The 5,853-nt window shown below is 54.8% G+C and overlaps 1 pseudogene across 1 annotated transcript; it reads right to left on the reverse strand.

Moving 5' to 3' along the window:
• Nucleotides 1-478: 478 nt before the first annotated feature.
• On the reverse strand, nucleotides 479-780 carry LOC308273562 (small ribosomal subunit protein mS33-like; annotated as a pseudogene). The gene has a single exon. The product of its transcript is annotated as a small ribosomal subunit protein mS33-like (transcript).
• Nucleotides 781-5,853: the final 5,073 nt, after the last annotated feature.

Consider the following 5,853-nt stretch of genomic DNA (forward strand, 5'->3'; position numbering starts at 1 on the left):
GAGATTAAAAAAAAGTTTCCTTTCCTCTATAATTCTTCTCATGTATATGTATATGTATCCCTACAGAAGAGTTGCGTTTGTTGAAAATCAGATTTAAGGCTAAAGGATCTAAGATGTGACTTTTTTTTTTTTTTTTTTTTTAGGAAACTAGAGCACTCATTTAATGAGGTTTTTCTTCTACTCCCTCAGTGTCTCCTGCCCACCCCAAATACGCCATTAAACAATACTTTTGTGTTCATTCCACTAGGGAATCAGGTAAACCTCAGATTATAAAACCACAGCCAAAATAATTTTGCAGATTTAGAATATGTTCAAGAAACCAGCCACAAGGTAACTGGATTACACTTCAACATGGGGATAACGACTGTGTTCCTCCAAATAACCTTCACTGAGGAAGATTACATTTCTCTAGATGTGAAGATGATACTTTCTTCTTGTAGTCACTGAGGAAGACATTTTCTCTCGTGATGGGCCAACACTATTTCTTTTTTGCTGCTCTTTTCCCTTCTCCTTTCTTTGGCTTCCCCTTTCCACGAACCTTCTTTAGACGCCTTAGCTCATCCTTAAAATCTTGATGCTCATGTCTGTAGAGGCCATGAAAATGGAGAGTGTCCATGAGCATGGATACCAGTCGTAAGTCTCCTTCCTCTTGGCCAATGGCTGTTCACTGAACAGTTTCACCATTTTCATGGATTTGGAATCAGTAGGTCTGGCAACTTCACCAAAGAGACGGGCACTCAGACGAGTCATGTGCAAGGCATATTCTGAAAGTGAAGACATTTCTTGAGCAGTAAGGAGCAAGACTCCGTGGTCCTGACCTGCCCCACGCACGCCCTCGGTCCCAGAAGATGTGACCTTTTTTAATGCTGAGGTTAGGCCAAAGAAGAGGAGAGCTTTTCATTAGAAATAGTAAACCTTCCTGGGTATGGTAATATATGCCTATAATCCCAGTGCTTGGGAAGCTGAAATAGGGGGATCACAGGTTTGAGGCCAGCCTCAGCAACACATAGCAAGGCCCTTGGCAACTTAGTGAGAATTTGTTTTAAAATAAAAAGGGTTGAAGATATAGCTCAGAGGTAGAATGCCTCTGGGTTCAACCCTTATACTAAAAACACTATAAAAAAAAAAGAAAGAAAGGAAGGAAGGAAGAAAAGAAATAGAAAATCTTATTCAGTCTTTCAATAACACAAACTCAGTACTGCTAACACTTTTTGTGTGCCAATAAAATAATTTGGGATAGCCAACAAATAATGGAAATTATGGAGAATTTTCTTTAATAAGTGATATACCAAAACTATTTCACTAATTGTGTTTCTGTCTGTGAAACAAATGGTAACAGGGGGAATTATCTTACAATATATTACTGATGATCCTTAAACCTTACTGAACAGAACAGAATCAGAAGAAACTAACACTGGAAACATACCAATTGTCTGTGCTTCTTAACTTTTACATGCAGAGGCTCATCTTAGTTTTGTTTTCTTTTGTAGTACCAGGGGATTGAACCCAGGAGCATGCCACCACTGAGCTATTCCCCCAGCACTTTTTATTTATTTATTTTTATTGTATAACAGGGTCTCTAAGATGCTGAAGATCTCACTAAGTTGCTGAGGCCAGCCTTGAATATGTGATCCTAGTGTCTCAGGTCCTCAAGTACTGGGATTACAGGCATGGTCACTGAGTTAGAGAGGCTGATCTTAAAACTGGCATATAATATATGGCACACTGGGGTAAATGGACATGCTCCTGTGTTTCAGCTGCCCCAAGTGCTTTGGGATATGTTGGATCTGAGATAACTACATCAGCACAGAAAATACAGGTGGCAGTATGCAATCTTGGTATCTTCACTAGGAAGTTAAAATCTTGACCAAGATTCTTATTTTAATGGGCTGGGAATCTTTATGTTTTAATATTCACAGATGACTCTAAATCATAGCCAAGGTTAAGAGTTCAGGAAGAGGCCAGCAGGGGCCAGGGTCGCAAGACTCTGGGCCCCGGGCCGGAATGTGCGTAGCACGCCAGACCCCTGGAAAAACCGGGCCCAGTACCCTGGGTCCCGGGTGGGGGTGGCATGGGGTACGCCAGCTGGGGCCCGGGTCGTAGGACTCTGGGCCCTGGGCTGGAACGCGCATAGCACCCCAGACCCCTGGAGAAGCCGGGCACAGTAAGACGCTGGGTCCCGGGCGGGGGTCACGTTGGGCACACCAGCCGGGGCCCGGGTCACGGGACTCTGGGCCCCGGGCCAAACTGCACATAGCACGCCAGACCCCTGGAGAAACCGGGCCCAGTACCCTGGGTCCCAGGCGGGGGTTGCGCGGGGCACGCCAGCCGGGGCCCGGGTCGCGAGACTCTGGGCCCTGGGCCGGAACGCGTGTAGCACGCCAGACCTCTGGAGAAACCGGGCCCAGTACCCTGGGTCCCGGGTGGGGGGTCATGCGGGGCAAGCCAGCCGGGGCCCGGGTAGCGGGACCCTGGGCCCCAGGCAGAGTAGTGCGGAGCACTCTGGACCCATGGGGAAACTGACCGGGTCACAGTGCTACTGAGTGCCTGATCCCACTACCTCCTCAAACCACATATACTGTCTTCTCTTATTAATAAAAAAAAAAAAAGGAAAAGAAAAAAGAAAAAGAAAAATATTGGAGAGGAGTTCAGAAAGCCGTTGCGGATGCCAAGACACTGGAGATGCAGACAAAACTTATCTAAATGCAATGGAACTTATGGAAAAATTCCCCGTGAAGGAGGACTGCTGTTTCTCTATATTGTTAAGAACCTTGGACATCACCTGTAAGGAGAGAGTTTAGCGGAGACCAAAGAGAAAGGCGGTGTTGAAAGCGGTCTCCGCAATGGTGGTAGAGACTTGTATTCAGGAGAAGCAGAAACCAGATCCTATCAACCTTATTTTTTTGGAGAAATTACACCAAATGTTGAATGCTACCGTCATGCATGCTTAGGAACACTGGACAACATTCAGAGTGGAAAAAGAGCCTGGGAAGGATTTGAAATGGTGGAGGCAGTGATAATGGCAGTGGCCAGTACTCAGGGGAGGCAGAGATCTGATACATTAAACCTAAAACCTTTGAAATAATAACCCCAAAGTCAGTGATCGGAGCCTGCTGAGGGGTTGAGCCGGTGCTGGGGCCAATGGCTGACATCGGAGCCTGCCGTGAGGCAAGGCCACTACTGGGGCCTCCAAGGCCGAGATTGGAGCCTGCCAAGGGGTTAGGCCAATGCTGGGGCCAGTGAGGCTGGGATCAGAGCCTGCCGTGAGGCAAGGCCGGTGCTGGGGCCTTCAAGGCTGGGATCAGAGCCTGCTGAGGGGTTAGGCCGGTGCCAGGGCCAGCAAGGCCAGGATCGGAGCTCACCGTGAGGAAAGGCCGGTGCTGGGGCCTCCGAGGCCTGGATTGGAGCCTGCTGAGGGGTTAGGTCATTACCGGGGCCAGCGGCCAGCATCGGAGCTTTCCATGAGGCAAAGCCGCTACTGAGGCATCCGAGGCCAGGATTGGAGCCTGCCGAGGGGTTAGGCCGGTACTGGGGCCAGTGAGTCCGGCATCGGAGTTTGCCATGAGGCAAGACTGGTGCTGGGGCCTCCGAGGCCAGGATCAGAGCCTTCCGAGGGGTTAGGCCGTTGCTGGGGCCAATGGCCGGCATCAGAGCCTGCTGTGAGGCCAGGCCGCTACTGGGGCCTCCGAGGCTGGGATCAGAGCCTGAAAAGGGGTTAGGCTGATGCCGGGGCCAGCGGCCATCATCGGAGCCTGCCGTGAGGCAAGGCATGTACTGGGGCCTCCAAGGCCAGGCATCGGAGCCTTCCGCCAGGAAAGGCCACTACTGAGGCCTCCGAGGCTGGGATTGGAGCCTGCCGAGGGGTTAGACTGGTGCTGGGGCCAGCGAGGCCAGCATCGAAGCCTGCTGTGAGGCAAGGCTGGTGCTGGGGCCTCCGAGGCCGGGATCGGAGCCTGTCGTGGTGTTAGGCCGGTGCCAGGGCCAACGGCCGGCATCAGAGCCTGCTGTGAGGCAAGGCTGGTACTGGGGCCTCCGAGGCCGGGATCGGAGCTTGCCGAGGGGTTAGGCCGGTGCTGAGGCCAGCGAAGCCAGCACCGGAGCCTGCTGTGAGGCAAGGCCAGTACTGGCGCCTCTGAGGCCAGGATCGGAGCCTGCAGAGGGGTTAGGCCAGTGCCGGGGCCAGCGGCTAGCATCGGAGCCTTCTGTGAGGCAAGGCCGCTACTGAGGCCTCCGAGGCCAGGATCGGAGCCTGCAGAGGGGTTAGGCCAGTGCTGGGGCCAGCGAGGCCAGCATCGGAGCCTGCCGTGAGGCAAGGCTGCTATTGGGGCCTCCAAGGCTGGGATCGGAGCCTGCCAAGGGGTTAGGCCGATGCCGGGGCCAGCGGCCAGCATTGGAGCCTGCCGTGAGGCAAGGCCGGTGCTGGGGCCTCCGAGGCCAGGATAAGAGCCTGCCGAGGGGTTAGGCTGGTGCCGGGGCTAATGGCCGGCATTGGAGCCTGCTGTGAGACAAGGTCGGTGCTGAGGCCTCCAAGGCCAGATCGGAGCCTGCCGAGGAGTTAGACCGGGGCTGGGGCCAGCGAGGCCAGCATTGGAGCCTGCCGTGAGGCAAGGCCAGTGCTGGCGCCTCTGAGGCCAGGATAAGAGCCCGCCGAGGGGTTAGGCCGGTGCTGGGGCCAATGGCCGACATCGGAGCCTGCCCTGAGGCAAGGCCAGTGCTGGGACCTCCGAGGCCAGGATCGGAGCCTGCCGAGGGGTTAAGTCGGTGCCGGGACCAACAGCCGGCATCGGAGCCTACCGTGAGGCAAGGCTGTTACTGAGGCCTTCGAGGCCAGATCGGAGCCTGCCGAGGGGTTAGACCGGGGCTGGGGCCAACGTGGCCGTCATCGGAGCCTGCCGTGAGGCAAGGCCGGTGCTGGGGCCTCCGAGGCCGGGATCAGAGACTGCCGAGGGATTAGGCCAGTGCTGGGGCCAGCAAGGCTGGGATCGGAGCTCACCGTGAGGCAAGGCCAGTGCTGGGGCCTCTGAGGCCGGGATCAGAGCTTTCCGAGGGGTTAGGCCGATGCTGGGGCCAACGGCCGTCATTGGAGCCTGACAGGAGGCAAGGCCGCTACTGGGGCCTCCTAGGCTGGGATCGGAGCCTGCCGAGGGGTTAGGCCGGTGCTGGGGCCAGAGAGGCCAGGATCGGAGCCTGTCGTGAGGCTAGGCCAGTGCTGGGGCCTCCGAGGCTGGGATCGGAGCCTGCTGAGGGGTTAGGCCGGTGCTGGGGCCAGAGAGGCTGGGATTGGAGCCTGCCGTGAGGCTAGGCCGGTGCTGGGGCCTCTGAGGCCAGGATCGGAGCCTGCCGAGTGGTTAGGTCGGTGCGGGGGCCAATGGCCAGCATCGGAGCCTGCCGTGAGGCAAGGCCACTACTGTGGCCTCCGAGCCGGGATCGGAACCAGCTGAGGGGTTAGGCTGGTGTCAGGGCCAGGGAGACCAGAATTGGGGCCTCCCATGAGGCAAGGCCGTTGCTTGAGCCAGCGAGGTCTGGATGAGTCCATCGGGTAGCCAGGCCACTACTGGGGCCGTCAAGAGTGGGATGGGTACTTGCAACGCGGCATGCACAGAGAAATATCACAGAAAATATAAATCAGATGCTTCCCCTAATCAACAGGAAGAGGATGAGCTATAGAAAGGGCCCTATAGTGAAGCAACTAATGTGACCAATCAGAGGGTATGGAATAGTGGAGGACGGAGCCTCTTTAAAATGCAAGAGTTACATAAACAAATGTATCAAAGTTAATCACCAAACAAGCATGGGATGGAGGGAGGGGGAGGAAATGGGATGGGGACTGGATGAGGACTAATTGGATGATGT

Source organism: Muscardinus avellanarius (genome assembly GCF_963383645.1).
Source record: "Muscardinus avellanarius genome assembly, chromosome: 1".
Lineage (NCBI taxonomy): Eukaryota > Metazoa > Chordata > Mammalia > Rodentia > Gliridae > Muscardinus > Muscardinus avellanarius.